At 45.0% G+C, this 21481-nt stretch overlaps 1 protein-coding gene across 2 annotated transcripts in view; it reads right to left on the minus strand.

The window, feature by feature from the left end:
• Positions 1 to 9868, minus strand: part of IQSEC3 (IQ motif and Sec7 domain 3) — an 88594-nt gene extending 78726 nt beyond the window's left edge. The window contains exon 1 of one of the 2 annotated variants that reach the window (XM_025209062.1): positions 9788 to 9868. The gene's annotated coding sequence lies outside the window, so the exon portion shown is untranslated. The remainder of the gene's footprint in view (positions 1 to 9787) is intronic. The other variant, XM_025209063.1, reaches the window with a different exon arrangement.
• Positions 9869 to 21481: the final 11613 nt, after the last annotated feature.

The following is a 21481-nucleotide window of genomic DNA, read 5'->3' on the forward strand; positions in this document are numbered from 1 at the left end:
TGCAGGTTCGACCCTGTCTGTTTGTGGTATCCCCACAGCAACCAATTGCAGTATCTCAAGCAGAAGATTATTAGGTCTACAGGGACGGAAGAATAAGAAATAGATGAGATGTTAAGAAACAAAAATCCTTGCTTCATGCTGGTGACCTCAATAAGAAAAATAAATGAGAAAGGAGCACAAACAATATGTGCCAGCAAAGCAGAATTGTTGCTGGAACTTCAGAATTGTTGCTGGAATATGCTCACAGAAGAAATTTGCAGAAAGCAATAGGTAGATGTGCAAGTAAGAAATAAAACTCTTATTCATGATCCTATACTCCAGGCTCCTTGTTTCACTCACCAAGAAGTGGGAGGTTATTAATATCAGGACATGACACAGTAGATGTGCATACAAGTGGCAAAATAATGAAATTCTGTTGTGCGAATGTAGCACACAAAAAAGAAAGCAATTTTATGGTATATGACTGATCACAGGGATCATAAGGGAAAGGGACCTAGGAAGGTCATCTAGTTCAGCCCCCTGCTCAAGACAGGATCATCCCGACTAAACCATCTCAACCAAGTGTCTGTCTAACCTGCTTTTGAAACTATCCAGGGATGGAGATTCCATAACCTGTCTGGGTAGCCTGTTCCACTGCTTGACCACCCTCATAGTAAGCATGTTCTCCTTAATTTCCAAACTAAATGTCCTCTGCTGAAATTTGAGGACATTGCTCCTAGTCTCGTCCTCTATGGCCAAAGAGAATAATCTCTCTCCATCCTTTATAATCCATCTTCAGGTATTTGAAGACTGTTATCAAATCCTCCGGAGGCTTCTCTTTTCCACTCTAAATTATCTTAATCCCAGTTCTTTCACCCTGTCCTCATAGGTAATGTTTTCCACACCTCTAGCCATTTTTCATAGATTTCATAGTTTTCATAGACATTAGGGCTGGAAGGGACCTTGGAAGATCATCGAGTCCAGCCCCCTGCCCCAGGGGCAGGAAGTGAACTAGGGTCAAAGGATCACAAGGGGTCAAATGATTTTTGGATTTTTGTTGTTCTCTACTGGATTCTTTCTAATCTGTCCACATTTTTCTTGAAGTGCAGGGCCCAAAACTGTACACCCACGTAAGCCCTCACTAGTGCTGAACAGAGCAAAAGAATCATTTTCCTTGACTGGCGAGTGACACTCCTGTTAATGCAGTCCAGTATGCTGTTAGGATTTTTGCAACAAGATCAGTATACTCATTTCCTGGAGGATAACAAAACTTCATATGGCACGTCCTTCAGTTCTTGAGTGGTTATCAAATCTCAGTCCTAAACTATAGTTGTTGTTGTTCTCCATATGAGAATGAGAGAGTGGTATCCCCCCAGGGATAGATAAAAAACATAACCATCCTTCCTCCCTGGCATTGCCTATTGTATATATGTTCTTCAGAGGAGCCTGGAGTAGCGGATCCTTGCTTTAGTGAATGATTCAATTCCCAATTACAGTAAAATCCCTGTTATCTGGCATAAGTGGGTAATGGGGGGTGCCAGTAAGCTAAACGTGCCGGTTACCTGAGGCACAGGGTTTCTGGCCAGACATGGAGCAGGGGGGAGGAAGGGGGAAGGGGGTGGCGGAGGCCGGGCGCAGAGTGGCAGCAGCGCAGGGTGGTGGGTGGCAGCCGCCACCACTACCACATGCAAGCTTTTCTCCCCCGCACTCCCCCCTCCCCCCGCGCAGCAGGAGACAAAGCAGCGCTGTGCCATGTGCATCCCACTGCTTTCAGCAGCATAGTGGGAGGCAAAGTGGCATGGCGTGGCACCATATGCATCCTGCCGCTTTTGACATGGCACCGAAATTCTGGTTAATATGGTATTCTAGTTGGTGAAGTACCAGATAACAGAGATTTTACTGTACTTCAATAGCTCCAGCTTTAGAAAGCACCAGAACAATAACTGCTGCTACAGTTTTATGGATTTCCAGAAGGATGATACCAAGTGACTGAGCAGAATATCAGATGGTCCAGAGACAAAATCAGAGGTGTGTTTTACAAGCAAACTAAAACAGATATGTGAGAGGAGCCCTGGGATTTAACAGTGTGATGTCATGGAAGGCATATGCCACTGAGACCTCTCAACAGCAAGCATTCACCATTGTCTTGTGCTAATGCTTTTCAGAGTTACAGACAACTGTTTTCCAGTGACTTTGTTCCACATCAGGTTGTAGAGAAATTGTAAATGGACAAGATTAACAGGTGGCTCAACTGAAGACACATGAAGAGGCTGAGACAAACCACCCTCCACATTAGAGAGGATTTTCTAGTGTGTATTCAAGCATAAAATGGCTTCCTCCCTCTTCAGGAATTTGAGAGCGCCGGTTCCAAAATCTGTGACCACAGAGAACCATGAATAAAGGACCATTTCCAACTAGGAGACAAACTTCCATCTATGAATTTTAGGTACTTAGTAATTCAGAAACATAGCAAGGAGGCATTTCAATTTCACCCTAGCTGCAGGAGAAGTTGAGCTGGAGTTGAGAATAAAGTCTGGGGAGAATAAATTGCACCTTTCCTCATCGGTAATCAGTGCCGAGGTTCTAGGTGAAAGCCAGTTTGTAGCGGTGACTGATCGGGCAGGCAATATAGGAATGGGTATACAGCTGTTTGAAGTCTAATCTGTATTGAGTTAAAGTTTAATTGGTCTGTAATCATGAAGTAAACACTTGCTTGTTCCATTGATCATGTTTCAACCATGATCTAAGCAGCATTTTATACACAGGAAAGTTCAGTCTCATAAAGAACTAGTACATGCAAATCCTATAGATTTAGCTTCCTTACCCTTCCCACAGATAACTCCCATGCAAGCCTCTTCCTCATTCTTCTGGTAGAGACCAATTTAATCCAAGCCCTTCCACCTTCCCCCAAAGAAAATTCATTGCTTCTCTCCATCCCCATGCCACCCTGGCTTTATTTCCTCTCCTCCCTCAGCCTCTACACACCTGCAGACAGGGGGAAATCCCCCTCTGCTCCCATAAACCCAGATGAATCTTCAGCACCATCTAGGCTTCCACCCTCACCCCATCACAGAGCTGTAGCTGGGATCCCATCTACTCTTCTGAAGGACTAAATTGGTCATGTCTTCAGCCTAATCCCAGCATCCATTGCTACAGTAATTCTACCTCAACCTCTTCATGTGTTTTGTAGAACTTTTCTCATTACTGACACAGAGCTGATTTTTCTTTTGATTTGCTATTCTACTCTGCAGGGGAGCCAGAGACAGCCTCCAAAAAACCCATGAATGGCAACTGGATGAACACACCATTCCCTCCAGTTGTCATTCCATCATTTCCTCTCATTACTCTAATAGAAACAAACCTTTCTCATCTCAGTCACATTACCTCACACAAAGGCAAATGACATGTAATCCTGTTAGAGTTGGCTTGCTGCTGGACATGTTTTAAGGTCATTGTTCTGGGATGCCACACTCCACTGTATGAGACTGGAAGAAGTGGGAATGCAATAACTAGACTATTCAAATCCCCAGAATGAAGCCCTGCCATTAACAGCAGAAGCCAGCAAGAAGAGAGTGGTTCTTTTGTGAAATTATAGGTTTTGGCCAAATCAGTCTCTAATCAGCACCTAAGCAAAGCAGCAAGGCAGGCTGCTAGTGACACCCCTAGGAATTTCCCATCCTAGGTTGCCTGGCCCTGGGTATCACTGGTGCAAACCAGTCTAACAGCAAGGCAGGCTGCTACTGCCATCAACAGAAACCATTCTTATTCTTAGAACAGTGATATTACCTAGGAGCCTGAGTGAGAAACCAGGATCCCTGCCCTAAGACTCTGACACCCTGAATGTCAGTCTAACTCTTCACTCTGTCACATGGATCTGGGTACCTTTCACGGGCAGATCCAGGATTCTGTAACGTGGGGGTGTGGAAGTAGTGACTGGCGCTGCAGGGGTGGCTGTAACTTTGCCATCAACTTCCTCAGCACCAGGGTGGGCAGACTATGCCATGGGGGCAGCAGCCAGGAACACTTCTTTAAATCCACAAATCAGTTAAGAAACCCACCTCCTGGCACTCCCTCCCTTCCCCTCCATTCTCAGAGGCAACTCCCCTCCCATCCCCCCACACAGCCTGCCACTGCCACTGTCCCCAGCTGACCCAGGAGTGGGAGAGAGCTCCAGAGCTGCTCCTGCCATACTCCAGGTAGGCTGCATAGGAGGCCAGGCTCATCCAGGGGCAGCAGCAGTGGTCAGTGGGCAAGTTCCCACTGCTGCTACTGCTGCTGCTTCTGCCCCCAACTAAGCCTGGCTTCCTGCATAGCCTGGCTGGAATGGGGCAGGAGCAGCTCTGGAGGGGAGGGGAGGGGCTGCTGAGCATGGAGGGGAAGGGAGGGAGGAATTCTTACCTGCTTTGGGGACTTAAAAGCATCCCCAGCTGCTGCTCCCATGGTATGGTCCTAAACAGCAGTGCTACCCCCTGCCTCTGGATCCTGCCTCTGCTATCTGTAATACCATCACAGAGTGTGGTCCTGCCCTGAGCAGGGGTTGAACTAAATGACCTCCAGAAATCACTTCCAGACCTACTTGTTTATGATTCTGTGAAGCTGGCTGCTGGTCCTGCTTCCACAAGCCTGATTTTATACTATGGACCTGAATAACACTGGCATAGCCTTAAAATATAGGTCTGTTTGCTTATGACAGCTCTTTGCTTCTCAAGACTGTCCTGGTGATTCCTGACAGGGCCCCAAGTCAAAAAGCAAGGCAAATAGATGCAACCAGGAGCAAAAGAAGGTCTAGGAAGGCATCAGTTGTATTTGTGGCAGACAGTGAACCTGAACTAGAGCACAATGAGCGGGAACAATTGTAAGTACTTTGTTTTAGTTGATTTCTGGGGAACAGTCAAAGACTCATTGCTCCCCACCCATCTGCATTCAAAGATTTTTCAGAAGGGTCACAAAACAAACAGTCTCAGTGTTATGGACCAGAGCTCAGGGAAACCATACAGACAGCAGACAGCAAACACCACCGCAGACCAGAAGCAGAGGCAGCTGCTGTCCAGGCCCCTCTAAACTGCTAAGTGCCCCACTGCTCTGTCTGGTGTTATCCGCCTACCCTCCTCCACGTCTCACAGTCCTGCTACCCCAGCCATCTGCCCTATCACTCTGCTGATATTCCTGCCACCCAGTCCCTGCTCTTATTGCTTTGAGCTACCTACCTATTTCTTTGTCTCAGGTGCTTCATATTCCCTTCACTTTTGCTGCTAAGTTACCTTCCCACTGTCCCCACCCCCAGTCCCATTGTCTGGATTTCTCCTCCTACTACCCCATGAGAGGAGGACAGTTCTTCACAGTTCCCACATGCTGGTAATGTCCTGGGAATAGTAATCTTCCTGCTCTTGCCGGTCCCAGCATGTGTCAGGTTGGACCAAGCCTAGTTTCCCTGTAGATGAGGAGTCAGCAGTCGACCGCTGCTGGAGTCTCTGAGTCCCTTGAAGAGATGAGAGTCACTTCCCTGTTTATGCTCTTTATTAGTCCCTATTCTCTTTAATCGGCTTAGACTGATGAGCTGAGGCGGCAGCAGGGATCAGCCGGGCTGTTTAATTAAAGGATTGCAGCTCAGCCCTGCAGTTTGGGGGTTTGTGAAAATGAGCTGCGAGTACATTATTTAATCTGCTGCACAGAGAGGAGTCGAGGCATTAATGAAGCAAACTCTAATTAAAACTAGATGTCTGACGGTTATTAGCAGCATCAGTTCTGACAGAATTTATCTCATTTAAGGAAATGCCTGACCGGGGAAGGGAAAAAAAACAGGGAAAAATCTCCCAAACTGGTGTATCTGATTCACTGGAGCACTAAGATTGACTGGACCTTGCTTCAGCACAGCTCAAGCGCATCGCTGCAGGAGACCCAGTCAGACCTGACTGGCTCAACAGGAGTCACGATTAGCTTATTCTAGAGATCTGATTGGCTCATTGGGAATGCTGATTGCCTATTCAGGCTGCCTGCCTGACTCATTTAAGTCCTGATTGGCCTACTCTGTATTCTTCATCACTTCACTGGAGAGCCCTTTGAGTTTATCCTAGTGATGTGACAAGCTCACTGGGGATATGATGAGCTTATTCTAGAGAGCTGATTGACCCCATCTGGAACAGCATAACACCATTAAGGCTGCAAACTGTCATCCACTCGAAGGCTTTCTGTGCTATCTTTCTCACTGTCCTGTTACCACCTCTTGCCCCCCTCATTGTACTTGGGTTAGCTCTCCAGGCAGAAAAGGAGGTCCAGGACAGACTGAAGTACCTGAAGAGTGCCAAGAGGGTGTCTCAGGCAAGTGCCAAGCTTACCCACTGAGTTGGATAGACCACATACTCTGACCCTTTCACCCTGACTATGTGCAGGGAGCACTATGCAGCACACAAGCACCAAGACATGGCAGACACTTAAGGACTTCTCTCATTTAGAAGAGAACACAGATGTGCTTCTGATGGTGTACTTCTGGTCCCCACACAGGTAGAAAAGTACAAACTATCCTTATCTTCCCCACACACAATTCCTTCACAGAAGGAGGGAGGATTGCTGCACAGCAGTGCTTTTTGTTGAGGAGAAAGGGTCCCTATCACACCCTACCACCTATTTTACCCTCTGTTTGCTTCCTTTCCACCCCTCCAAGTCCTGGACCATGTTAATCCATTTTGCTTCCAGGCAAGGAGTTTTGAATTCTGCTCTACGTGTCTACCAAAGTAGGCCATGATATTACAGCACGGACATATAGTGCTTTTGCATTCCCATGTGCTATGTAAGTATCAGCAGTACTTTCAGTCTGAAGACAGGTGAGAGAGACAGGTAAGACATTAAGCTCAAGACCCAAACTTGAATTGTCCATAAGCAGCATCCCTCCCCAAGCCTGACTGGCTTCTGTAGCTCTGCCTTAATGCTGTCACAACAGACATGGGAACCCTCCAGCACTTTCCTGCTTCTCCAGAGGCCTGCCTTTTCTCAGTGTGATGGCCAAGCTGAGGACACTATGGTAGGCACACAGTGCTGTATCACCAGGGCTGAAAGCAAAACTGTCCCTGAGATGAGACAGGGGAGGCAGACTGTGAAAAGCTGTTGCACACAGACTCAGTGACATGAAATAGATGAGCAGACATCTATATAAAAGGGCTTTGCCATAAACGCAAAGGCAATATGCTTTAGAAAAGACCAGATTCAGATCCAGATCCAGCTTCCATGTGTTTCCAAATGAAAATAATAGTATATTTGCAAAAAAAAAAAATTAGAAAATCAGTGCCTTGTCCTTTTCCATCTATATCCATCAGTTTTGGGTTTCCCCAGCATTACTGCAGAAAGCCTGCCACAGATTTCTTAATCTTGAGCTGAGGTGTTTGTGATTTTTTGTCGCCACAGTAGGGTGTTAGTACGCTAAAGGGAAGGCCTATGAGGTTAAGGAGACAGCAAGTTACTATGGAATTTAAGACAGGAGGCAAGGTAAAGGTGTGCTTTATACACCAACTAAATCAGACATGCATAAGATTTTGTAAGTGACAGCTCACTTCATCAGATACATGGAGTTTAAGCCCTAGTGGGGGTGACTAAGCTTTGTAGGTCAAGCAGATGCAAAGTGCTAGAAGTAAGCAAGGGAAAGCTGCAAACAAATTGGAAAGGAGGTGGAATGGAAGAAGGACAGAAAAGCAGCAGGGTTCAAAGACCAAGGTTGCAGACATTGAGAACCATAGAGGGAGGGAGGCTCAAGCAAACCCAGAAACACATCCCACAGTTTTATCTTTTCAGGGAAGGTGTCAACTGTCCTTATCAGAGCAACCTCCATAGGCTTCCATCTCCATTCCAAATAGATGGAGAACTGGATCCAGATTCCTCTTAAGGTTTAAATAATTTCACCCAACCTGGGGCCTAAGCACTGAAGATCAAGACAGCCCAGAGGATTAACCCCTCTTCCGCACTTTGGGTATGCAGTACTGCCATATAGAAACACCTGAGTTTGCTCTGGACAAGGTAGCTCAGAAACAGTAGAACTAGTGGGACACTCTGCCTGGGCTAATTTTCCATCAGGGCTAATTTCTCCTTAGGCTAAACCATTTCTGACACCCAAACCAGCTAATTCAGTGCAGGAGGGATTCTACTCATTCTGCCCATCCCTTAGTGCAGCTGTACCCCCTGCCACTGAGTACACATGCCCATTTGTTCTCTTCAGAACTGTCTGGGTCTCCAACCATTCACTACAGGGGGATTAGCAGCCAGAACCCCTTCCAATGACCAGGGCAAGCCAAGAGAGATAATATATTGCAGACCATCCCACACTGCAACTGATCTTCCCCATCCCACCTGAATCCTTCCCCAGGAACACTAGCTTATGAAGTCAGTTGCAAAGGTCAGAGGTAAGAGTCTGTCTGAGCAATGGGAAAATCTCTAATAACAAATCCTATAGCTGCCAACAGGAGGAGAATGAAGAAGTGAGAGGAGAAGGTGCATGGGTGCATGAGAGAGAGAAGGATGGGAAAGTATATGACAGGGAGGTGGTTATGGGAAAACTGGGAGGGAAAATGGAGAGAAGAGAGACTGAATGGTCTCACTAGGGCATCTTTTTGTCTCGCTTATGGACTCCCATCAGCGTGGTATCTACGGGCTACATACATGTGAGGAAGAAGATGGACTGGAAAATCCAGAGCTTCAGACTTGGCTGAGATGGGCATACAACACTCGGGGTCGGCTGGTTTGGTCAGGAGAATGTGAACCACCAACATGTTGAGAATCACACTGTCCAGTGGTAAATGAGGCACACAGCATTCACCAGGCCCTCACTGGGCCTTTCTTAGCACCCTTCTTGTTGTGCTTAGGATTTGGTGGTACTAGTGACAGTGCTGTGGCATGGGAGTGATGCACTGACCCATGCACCGGGACAGGATCCACCTGTACTTTTCTGGTTGGAAATAAATCTCATGTGTTGGTTTTGATTTTCCACCTTTTTCTTGGATCCTGAGCTTTGGCTCTGCTGCTCTTTGTCAGTTGGGGAAGGCTATGCCAGTTTCTGCTATATGGCCAATGTGGACCTTCCCTGGCTGATCTATATGCAGACTGATACTATTATGGTCAGCAGTCATTGGCAGATCAGGCCATTTTACTTGGGAATCTACACTGCAGTAGCTTAACCCATGTTGAAACAAGCCTTGGCCTCTGTTAGAAGCTAACAGAATTCCTTTGTTGGCATATCCATGATGCCAACATCAGCCCTAAGCTCTGGTGGATGGTGAATGTCCACATGTATACACATATAGGGGAGGAGACCAGAGACAGCAGGGCAGGAGACCAGAGACTAGGGATGCTAGAGAGGGAGGGAGGGAGGGGTATGGTATGGTCTCTGTGTGTGTGAGAAAGCTGAAGGGCAATGGGTGTGTATATTTGTATGGAGGGTGTGAATGGGTGGCAGCAATGTAGGGAAGATGTATCAGGTGAAGGGGCAGAGGCATGTGAGTGCATAGGCTGATAGTATGCATTTGCATGAGTGGAGAGCTGAGGAGATATGTAAGTAATTACAATCTAAGAAAGAGAGATGGGTGTTGGGGGTGTGTGAAAGTGCATGTATGTCTATTTAGATGAGTAGATGAGAGAGTGTGTGGGAGAGTGCTTTGGAGAGGTGGTGAAGATCGGAGTATGTGTGTGTAGAAGAGAAGTGTCAGGAGCATGTTTACAGGGGAGTAAGCAGGAGTGAATGACAGCAGAGTGTAAAGCAGACGGATGAGGTTGTAAGAAAAGAGGAGAAAGTGGAAAGGAGAAGGCCCTGGTGACAGGGATCTCCCACCTTGGTGAAGAATCCGAAGATGAGGGCTTCTGCTCTGCATCAGCTGCTGGGCAACAGAACTGGTGTAAGACAGTTTCATTCCTGTAAGAGAAGACAAAGAATTACAGGTGAGTCACTGGCTTGCTCAGGGGATAATGTTCTTTCTGACTGTTCCTGAACATTGTGGCTCTTTGGTAATGCTGGCTCTTGGAGAGCTGAAAGAAAAACCATATTATAGTACAAATAAAGCAAGGAAACAACTAAGGCCAGATCCAATAAGGAAAACAACCTGAAAAAGTCAAGGGAAGTATTTAAAGCTGAAAGGAAAAAAAACAGGCCAATAATTTTAAAAGTGGCCCCTGATGTTGTCTGTCTTGCTTTTTGGGACTGTACCTGGAGACACTTGTTGGGGCCTGATTTTCAGACATGTTGAGACAAAAGAGAAAGTACAGGAGAGAAAAAATAAATGGAAAGGGGAAATAAATCCAGAGAGCTAGAGTAAGCTAGGCCCTCAGTTGTGAATAAACTATCCTAGCAGAAAGACAATGCAGCTACATCAATTTATATTAGGTGAGAATCTGGTCCAAAATGTTAACTGCAGGAGCTAACAGTGTTTTTTACTGTTTTAGCTGAGCAACAGAAACAAAACTCTTTGACTGGGAAGCTGGTCTCTGGGGCTGTCAGGTCCTGCCATACCATTCTTTCCTGGGATATCAGTTCCTCCTCCTCTTCTTGCTAAAAGGTTGATAGAAGTGGCCCAAAGGTGGCTCAATTACTGAGAAAGCAGTAGCCCTGGTTCCCACTACCCCTCCCTTGACCTTCCCAGCTACCTTTATGTAACAACCCCCTTCAGTGCTGTTGCTTCCTTTATTTACTTTCAATGTTTAATCTCACAATGCTTTCAGAAACAATGGCTGTTTAAAAGCAACAAGATACATGGGAATGAGAGAGATGGGAGAAGAGAGAGTTAGCTTTATCTCAATAACCTCTACCCATATCTTCTGTCCCAACTCTGTCTCTACTTGTAACCTACTCACTGAAAAAGGAATAACACAACATGCTTATGTGCCACGTCAAATTCATTGGCTGATCTTCCACCGATTTCAGTCCCCACCTCCCATTCCTTGCCCTGCCTCTCTGAAACAGTTAATCTAAGATCCCTCTCTGAAACAGTTAATCTAAGCTCCCTCTCTCTCCAACCCTGGTTACTGGTTCTTGCTGGGCACATCTACACATGCATTTACTGCGCAGTAAGTTATTGCACAGCAAGTGGTTTTTCGGCTGGTGTCTACATGTGCAGCCATTAAAGTGCACTAACACTGTGTGTGGGCTGACTTGGGACTAAAGTTAATTCCAAGTGTTACTGCACAGTAAGGTATCTACACATGCGTTACTGCACAGTAACTAATCGGGCATGATGCAGGTGGTAAATTTACATCCAAGTTGGCTTAAGTCACCATATTTACTGTGCAGTAAGAGCGTGCACGTGTAGATGCATGCCCTTACCTCACAGTAATTTTTGGTTACTGTGCAGTAGCCTAAATTACTGCACAGTAAATGTGAACGTGTAGACATGCCCACTGTGTTGTGTCTAAATTAAGCTTCTCAAGCAGCAAGTACTTGTCAGTCTGGTTTGTCTGTAAAGTACTTTTGTTGTCTCCTGAGCAAAGCACATAAGCAGTTGGTAAAACTGTACTGGATCCCAGATTGAAGCAACCTCACATAAATCTTACTGCTCTCTCACTTTGTCACTTTCATCCTAACTAGGTCTGGTTGTGCAGGCTGTTTCTACATTGCATCCCCTGGTGGTGCTGGCAGCCCCTGGCTGAAACAGCTAACAGAAGCAGTAAAACTGAGAAGAACAGTTCCAGCCAGCTGCAGCTGGAGCATTCCAAAATGATTTTTTTTCCTGTTCACAAGAAATCTGAAACAATTTGGTTTCTACTCGAAATGAGAGTAAAAGCAGATTCTGAAATATAAGAATTTCCTGCAAATCATATTTTTACCAGCAATAACCTGATGCCTTCCTAGCAGTTTCTGTATTTATGCTAGAATTATACGCACCAATCAGATGATTTTTAATAAAGAGGAGGAGAGTGGGAATGATGCCAAAGAAAGGTATGAAGAAAAGAGAAAGGGAAGAAAGAAAAAGACAAAAGGGCAGAGAAAGAGAATCTGTGATCATCTTGTTGTCTAAATATCAGGAAAAGGAAGTGCAAGAAGAAACACACAAAAAAGAGGAGGAGAGACAAAAACCAGGAGGAAAGTAAGAGCAGTATAAGAGTCTGCCATGAACATAGTAAGGAGCATGGAGCGTCATCCCAGCAATGCTCTTCAGGGGATCACTGTGCTAGTAGCCTCATTTGAATATGTAGCAACTGCTCTGGGGTGCCCCAGTCTCTGTTTGCCTAGCAGAAGACACCCAGAATCAGTGTCCACACTTGAACACTTTGTCCTGCATCCCTAAATAGCTGTGGTCCCTAAGATAATCACATGCAGCTCTAGATCTTGTTGTTATTCCTCCTACAGTCACAAACAGGAATAGAACATAGCCACAGCAATGAATTTCATCCCAGCTTGGGAGACCCGGAGTCCAGGCACTATTACCACTGAGGCAGTGTCAGGGAGGGGGCAGGAAGAATTGAGTGATGCCCTTTGGAAGGAACATTTTCAATGGGCAGATCCTGCTAAGGGAGTATTCTGGGATTATATGAAAAGGTTCTACCTGAGTATTTGGGCTTGGAGTCCAATATGATGCCTGCTCACCAATGAGCTCACAACATATCAGGGAGAAGCAGGGGCCTTGACCCCAATTATATGTTACTTTTATTGAATCTCTTTACATGTTGCCTTAACAGGGCATGTGCCATGGGGAATGGAATCCTTTACTGAAGATTAGCTACCAGTATCACTCTTATTCAGGTAAATTAATTTTCATGCCTGGTGTTTTACAAACATGTAAGAAGACCTTTATACAGTCCTGTGTATAGCCTTTGCATGAGCAGGAAGACAAGGGGGTAATTTACTGCAAACTCTTTGTCCTACAGAACCTAGTTACCTGCCAGTTGGGAAAGGGAGGCTCTCACCTGGGCCACACGGTGGGTATTTAAGCAGGAAATGAAGTGTGTCTTTTTTTTCCTATTTCTGGCTTAGGATGGTGTAAATCTGGAGGATTACTGGACCTGAGAAGCACTGAGGATTAGCTGTTTCTCAGCTGTGTGGAGCTTGCAGGTAAGACTGCTTTAATGCCTTATTTGTCTTTGGTATAAAGAATAGAAGGAGTCTGACCGAGTGTAGTAGGGGGCATGAAGTGATGATCATGGCCTGAGAGGTCTGGATCTCTTCAGTCTTAAAATTGCTGACTCTTACTGTAGTATATGCCTTGGATAAAATACTGAATACTTCTAATTAACACAAAGTTCTTTAGTTAATTGGTAACTGAAACGATGTATGTACACCTATGGCTGCCCTGGCCCTTGCCTTTTTAGTTCAGCTTTGCCTGTTGTGCTTCACTGCTTTTCTTTCCAGTGGTAACTCTGGTTCCTGTCATTGTTACACTTATGACTTTGAAAGTCCTGGTGCCTGGCTCAACATCCCTGTTTCTGCATGTATATGAGAATCTAATCTTACTCTCCAACCAGTATGAGACCATCTGCTTGGGTGAGTACTGGGAGCAGGGCTGGCCTTAAGGAAAGTGGTGCCCTATGTGAACTTGTACTATGGCATCCCCTGCAAGTCAGAAGTAGTGCTGCAGGCAAGAGCAGTCTGTTAGGGAGGCAGAGTGGCATGGTGTGCCAGGCAGGCAGATGGGCAGGCACTGCTGCTGCTACCCCACCCACATGTGCCCAGTCTGGCTCCTCCTGAGCAGTAGCTGGAGATAGGGGGTAAGCTGGGCTTGGCAGAGGAAGTGTGCGCGTGTGGATGGGGTTTTGGGCTGCACTTGGCGGTGGGGGGGTGTTATGACCACAGCACCCTGGGCAGTCGCCCATGTCACCCACCCGCAAGGCCAGCCCTGAGAGGTGGGAGGAAAGGCAGCTTCACTCCTTGTGACCTCTCCAGCAATTAGCATTGTGCAGCTGGAAGTTGGCAGTTTCTTCCCTGAGTTGTCTTTTATTAACACATTTCAGAGGAAATGGTGGTGACTTTTGACCAAAAGTGACTCCTTGTGCCGCTAAAAGCCTTGGCTTTTTCAGCTGATCCTGTTTTTTGGTTCCATTTCTTTTTATTCTTACTCTTTTCTTGGGACAGCTGCCATGAGAACAGATGGAATTGCAGAAACATGTGGACTAGGAAGGAAGATTAAAGGCAGAGACAGGCAGAGGAAAACTGAATTCATCTTACATTAGGTTTTACTGGCTATTATCCTCCCTCCACACTGTAGAACTGAACAGGAGCTGTTCAGTAATTCAAGCTTCTAAAGCACTAGTCAGAGGATCCCATGCTCTGACTGTGTCTGAAGCTGTGCAGCTGAAAGCACAGATAAGCAGAGAAAAACTGCCCACTCTTACTAATAGACCTATGGGAAATGTTAGCCTCTGCATAGTCAAAATGGAGGTAAACCCCAATATAAAGTCACTGTTGACCACTGACTGCTTGAAACTTTGTCAGTATATCCTAATGCTACAGCAGAAGCCCTAGCAGTGAGTAGTAAACCAGACAATATCTGGTACAAGATATAAGAATAACTTCATATTCTCAACCACTTGTTATGTTTTTCCATTATCCCCAAATTGGTTTGCCTTAAAATGGTAATATCTTTTCGTTTTTCATCCTGATGTAGACTGGTGGCTTTGAGGTTAGTTTTGCAAGAAGAGGGTGGGGGTGTTCTTGGAGTTACTGTGGAACTAGTAACAGCTGCTGTTGCAAACAGTCTGGGACAGCAAACTTTGCAATCCCCTGTGATGGCACTGGCCTCCTCATTGCCACAGGATGTTGCTGAGGCCAAGAATTTGGTATGATTCAAAGGGGGATGACTGGACTGTCCAGAACTAGGACAAACCAGTGTACATAAACTCTGGGAGGGCATACAACCCTTGTGGCTTGGAGTTTAAGCCAGCATCCAACTTCTGGGTATAGAAAAGAACCATTATAAGGGTCTGATTTTTTTTCCCAAGAGTTCCCTACTGCAGGGTTTCTTGAACCTTCCTCTAGATTGTAGTCTAGAACGTCTGATGCTAGCCTTGTTAGATGAGGATATGGGACTAGATAGGATTTACCACACTAGATCAGAACCTATGGCCTATGTGATTTCATAGATTTCATAGACATTAGGGCTGGAAGGGACCTTGGAAGATCATCAACTCCAGCCCCCTACCCCAAGGGCAGGAAGTCAGGTAGGATCTAAGGATCCCAGCAAGATAAACGTCCAAACGTTTCTTAAAAGAGTCCAGAGAAGGTGCTTGCACCACCTCTGGAGGGAGTCTATTCCAGGCCTTCGGGGCCTGGACAGTAAAGATGTTTTTTCTTATGTCCAGCCTAAAACGGCCTTGGAGGAGTTTGTGACCGTTGGACCTTGTCATCTTTTGGGGCGCTCTGGTGAACAGGCATTCCCCCAGATCCTGATGTACACCCCTGATGTACTTACAGGCTTCCACCAGGCCACCCCTGAGCCTGCGCTTTTCCAGGCTGACGAGTCCCATGGCTCTCAGCCTCTCTTCATAAGGCCTGTTCTCTTGTCCTCTGATCATGCACGTGGCTCTTCTCTGGACTCTCTCAAGCTTCTCCACATCCATCTTGAATTGTGGAGCCCAGAACTGGATGCAGTACTCCAGCTGTGGCCTCACCAAGGCCGAATACAGTGGGAGATTGACATCCTTAGATTTACTTGAGAAGCATGTATGGTTCTCAATGTATGTATTTCTATGGATGCAAGCCAGATGATATCCCACAAGGAAGGGAGAATGGGTTCTGTATGCAACTCTCCCCCTCAATAAATCTGTCCCTTTCTCTTACTACTAAAGTTACTGGGAAAAGAACTAAGTCCCTCCCATAGCTCTCTATCTTCAGCTGGAAGGTGGTAGTGCCACTTCTGCTTAGCTGGCAAGCAAGCTCCATTGGAGTTCCTGAAGAGAGTACAAGTCTTTTGTCACTGAAATCTTTCAAGAGCAAAGGAAATACCCAAGTTGAATAGGGAATGTGGCATATCTTCAACTATTGTTGATATACCTTACACATACTAAGGGAGTGCTGACTCACACTAGTGAAGGATCTGCACCTTCTGCTTTTGGTGCGAGTTCAAGTTAGAATAGAACAGAGCAGGCTTCTAAAACTAGAGATCTGACAAACCTGGAATTAAAATGTTTGCACTTACAAAATGGCAAATGCACAACTAAGGTAATCCAGATGACCTTAAACTGTCCCTAATCATTTCCCACAGACTAAATGCCTGTTCTCAAGGCATGCATTAATCACACTGACTTAAGAAAACAGATGCTATTTGTGCACAATGAGTGCGTTTAAACCTTGATGTGCAAATAGCTGCTGTTGATATACACTTGCCAGGAAATAGTAAGCTCCTCTATCTGTAAAGCAACTACACTTCTCCCTGCCCTGCCCCCCTTTCTTCTGTTTCTGCATGGTGAACTGCTATACTGAAATATTTGGTACATGCAGAGTTACTACATCTGGGACCATGACCTCTTCTAAGCAATGAAACAAAATGCATGTAGTCTGTAATGCCTTGACTGTCAGGCAAACTGCAAGAACAAAGAGGATTAAGCTATTCTAGGCACAGGTTGAGTCTCAGTCTGAAGAAAAATCTAGGTTTCCCAACTCCTTCCCTCCTGCCCCACCCCTTGCAATGAAAAGAGAGATGCCTGTCCTGAAAGCTTCTGTCAATCTCACTGGGACAGAAGATGGACTTGAAGACTCTTCCAGGTGGGAAACCAGCAAGCTGAGTTCCATGTTGGCTTGCTCCGAGACTTTCTTTTTTGAAGAATCTTCCCCCACATGATGTCATAATGAATCTTCCCCATATGATGTGGAATTTTAACTTTTCATCTAAGTTTAGGACAAAGATCCCTTCTCCACTACTTACTGGTAAGCTCTGAGGCAGTGGTCTTCTTTAAAGGGACGTACTTGAGTGCACATGTAGGAAGAACCACCTTACAGAAAGGGACATTAATGTATAAAGTGGATCCTCCAAGGGAAACCTGATGAAGAAGGTCTTGCATTTGAAAGCTTGTCTAACTTTATCCTAGCTACAGTTGGTCCAATAAAAGGTATCACCCCAATAAATCCTTGCCTCTTGCATAATTTCTGGACCATCACAGCTACATCATTCTTATACTGTAGGATAATAGGAACATGACTTCAGCTCCTGGAGGAAAAGCCACATGCTTGATACAGCAAATGCTTGGAGTATCCTGCCTTCCTCTATGGAACATCTTCCCTCCCTCCCCCCACATCACCACCATCACTACATTGTCTGCCCTCAGATTCACTGTTCAGTCAGCTGCATTTTCAAAACTTCTTGCCACCTCTTCATGCTCTTCCAGAGCACTTCCTCTTAAGTAGCACAAGCTAATTTCTCCATGTATCATCAGGCATTTTAAGAGTTAATGCTAGAATTCTAAAATTCCTGAAAATGTTAGCATGCATGTTGGCTGAAGTCATACTAGTGTGTCTCTAATAGTATTTGTTATGTGTAGCTGGTGACCAGGGCTGGTTGGGACACAAGGGTGCTAAAGTCCAGGGCTGCCTGCTGACTAGCACCCTTGTGCTCCAACCTGCCCCTCTGCAGCACACTAAACCAGGCTAAGGGCAGCCTCTGGTTTTCAGCTGGGGTAGCTCTGACCTGGCTCAACATGCACCTGGGACCAGGCACACATGTAAATGCTGCACCCAGGAGTGGTAAACTCCGGCAAAAGCTGTGTCAGAGTTCATTGCTTCAAATTAATTTTAAATGTAGATGCGCCCACTAAAATGGCATATGAACCTAGAAGCTTTTTATATGGATGCCTCTTCCAAGCTTCCAAGAAAAAGGATTAAAGCCAGGTAACAATAGTAAGGGGAAGTGATCTACTTTCATTTCAAGCTGTAGATAATCACTTACTATGACCGTACTTGTTTTAAAGACTTGAATGTGTCATTAACTGTATATGGAGAAAATTAAGTCCCTGGTGGACTGAAGTTCATGTATTTGCCAGACCACCCACAAAAAATGAAGGGCCTACAGGTGCTACTGCATTACGAACAAATAAGAATGCACTCGTGCAAGGTGTATTGGCAATACGGAGGATGGAAGTCTTTCTCTCCCCCCGCCCCCCAGAGTATTCATTATTCTTTGACCACTCTCCATGCCACTTTCTAGGCTTTCCCTCCCCACTCTCTCTAAAGAAAAGAAGGAAAACCATTTGGAGCAGCAGTCCTCACTGCCAGGAATTAAACATGGACATGGAGTGGGGGCTGGGGTTTTTTTTTATTATTATTAAGTCCATTAGCTCTACCTCTCAAAGACTATCAGAGAATGGTGGTAGCATAGTAAATCCCTCCCTCTTATAGACAACTTAAATATCAAAAGATTGCTTAGATTCGAATGCCCATTTTGCACCCACTGAATCAACAAATAGCTGCTTGGTACAAATTAAGCTTGTGCCAATATGTTCCCATGAGGGAGAAAAATACTTGGCAAAACTTCAGCCATCTTCAGTGAGAAAGATGGGGACCTACCATACTGGCAGCTCCTTGATGCTGCTGACTGCTTGTTACTTTTAGCATTTCCTAGAAAAATTATTTTTTTCTTCTTTTTTGTTTAAATAATAGCTTTGTAACTACACAGAATGTCAGTAATGGGCAAGAGCTCACTTTTTTTTAATTATGCTGAAGAACCTTCTCCAAATCCCTGCTAGCTATTCATAGGTTAATTATAGTTTTTCAGTCTTATACCTGTGAATACTTGGTCCCCCTAAGAGATCAAGAGACAGCTCTCAGCCTGGATACTTTATTAACAAAATAAATGTCTCTTCTGTCTAATGTCTGATGAAAGAGCAAAAATTTCTGTTGGTGGAACTGAAGGCTAATTATTGGAACAGAGAGATGCATGGAAATTTGATCTTTCTCAACAAAAATAATTGAGCGAGTATTAGATTCAAACACAGAGAGGATTTTTTTTTTGTCTATAATTAAGACAGCTATGATTTTAATCTTAATTTTCTACTACTCTTTATATTTCCTTTTCTGTGGTTAACTTTTAGCCCCATAATATTAAACAGATATGGGAAAGTCCACCTCACAGCAATGTGATGTGTAGAAAGCAAGGAGCAAAGCAAAAAGCATTCTCCACTAATTCAGAATTCCATCACCACGCAAATCCACTAAATTTAAGAACACAGACCTGAGTCAATATATAGAGCCTCCTTCTGTTTTTGCTCCTTAACTCCATTGCTTGCAGTGGACTTACTCCCAGCTTTGCAAAGGTGTGCAATAAGAATGTGGATTCTACCTATAGTGTGAAGCCTTAATTCACTTTCTCCATTGCTCCAACTTTATGTTGCTGCAACCACAATAATTCCAGTGCAAGACTGGAGTAATGTAGTGGGGACCTGGATGTGCAAACAAGTGCTCTAAATGCATGGTTTTGATCTTATCCTTTCTGATGCCCCTAGAAGTGCTCTTATACTTTTCCCATCATCTGCTGAAGGTAGTCCAGGATGCTGTGCAGTATAAATGTAGGAGCCCATTTTGCATGTCACAAAGCTACAGCTCACTGAGCTCTAACACAACTAAAAAGCATAATGGGACTTGGCACAGCCTAGCATCACAAGCCTCTCTTGAAGCAGGTCCTCAGCAAAGTCATTCATCTGACACCAGACAGTCTAATTTTTCCTCCTTCCTGCAACTAGCTGTGAATAGCTAAAACTATTCATGTTGTCTAATGGTAGAGGCTTGCCCAACTGGTGATAGGTATATGAAGTATCCCTTTTAAATGGAGATGGGTCACAACCTGCAATTTATTCTAGCTAAGCAATGGAATACTATGGATGCTAGTCATATTAGCTCTACCAACCTAAGATTTGGGGCAGGGAGAAATTCACCATCTTGAACTTGGTACATGCCAAGTAGCAATTGTCTTAGCTGATCAATGTCAAACTCAACTAATATCAGCTTGATTTTTGGTGAGGCGGGACTAGGCATACTCCGAAGCTCTGTTTACAACAATCTTGCAAAGTATGGTTCTACACAAAACAACAGAAATGGCTGAATGTAACCTATAAAACATAGCCTGTATGAAGGAGTCCTTGCTATCTAAATGATCCAGTAAGAAATAAATGTAGCTGATACTTGGTAGGATACTGTTCTCAGGTCTGTTTCTTAACAAGTCCAGCTATGGAAAGTCCTAATGCAGTGATTCTCAACAAGGGTGCCTTGATCCTTTCAAGGGTTCTGTAAAGTGGCACAATGTTATCACTGTTAAAAACATGATTCACAAGATAACCCCAGAGATTTCAAATAGGAATCCATAGTGTTAAAAGCATTCTGATCTGTTGTGCCCAAGTTCTTTGCAATAGAAGAATTGTTTTATTTTCTGTAGTCAAAAATCAAGTGAAAGCTAAGAGCTTTTCCAATGGGTGCCTTGGATCTAAAAAAGTTGAGAACCACTGCCTTAATATCATGCAAATACCCATCCTGCCTAACCTCCATGAACCTCCCAGGAAGTCAGCTAAGGCCTGACTGCTCTACGTGGCGTGCCCTTGGCCTCTTTGGGGTACAGGCTGAGCATGAGAAGTTGCGTTGAATCTTATGTAGGTAAAGATCTGTGACTTCCACTGTGCATCCCCTTCCCCCTCCCCCCTGATCCTGGTCGGAGGGGTTGGGAAACCTATGGGTAGTACTTCTGGTGAAGATTTACTAAGCAATACATTGTTGCAAGGGCATGCAATCAGAGTATGACTGATTACAGTAATATCCTGGCAAGTGGCCTTATCCTGATGGGCTGGTGGGGCAGGTTTCGGACAAGATCACCACAAAGATGCAAAAAAGCTGCTCTTATGCTGATGCTCTACAGACCTCAGGACTGAGTTACACTTATCTGCCAGCAGTCAAGAGCCAGTTTGAGCATTTCTTCACCTGAAGATCATTGGCAAGTTCAGCACACAGCTGTGGCTGAATGGCTGAGTTGCTCACCATGGGCGATATCTCTACTGCTTCCTTCCTGTGTAATTGCTGGTCTCTGCACTTCAGTTGGGAGTAAGCATCCATATGACTGCCTCATATCTTGTGACACTGCTGGGGTGCCACTCTTAAGGATTTTTCACCTGTCTACTCCTTTTTCATGCCCTAAGCCTAGAAATAAGACAATGAGATCTGCAGCTGCTTTCCAGAGCTCTTACTCCACAAATACCAAACCTGGAAATGAGGTAGCAAACCTGCTCTCAAGATATCAGTGGCATGGCTCAGACTGGCAAAGGGTAGGCCTAGAGCAGCTTTCTGGCCTTGCTTATTGGTTTGGTGCAGGTGAAGAGGGTGCTGAAGAATAGTGCTCCATGGGAGCACTGGTGAAGCAGTGTAGATGTACCTGAAAGCTCTGTGCCAGGCTTCAGCACTGTAATGGGGACCTCTGGATCTCAAAAGGATACTACCATGGCCTGAACCAAAGCATTGGCTTGTCAAACATGACATGCTAGCAGACTTGCAAACATTTTCTTCATGGTGCAATTGCTAAAGGACAAAGACTGACTTCAGCTGCATAATAAGCTAGCCCTTCTGAAAAGGGAG

Source organism: Alligator sinensis, unplaced genomic scaffold (assembly GCF_000455745.1).
Source record: "Alligator sinensis unplaced genomic scaffold, ASM45574v1 scaffold659_1, whole genome shotgun sequence".
NCBI lineage: Eukaryota > Metazoa > Chordata > Crocodylia > Alligatoridae > Alligator > Alligator sinensis.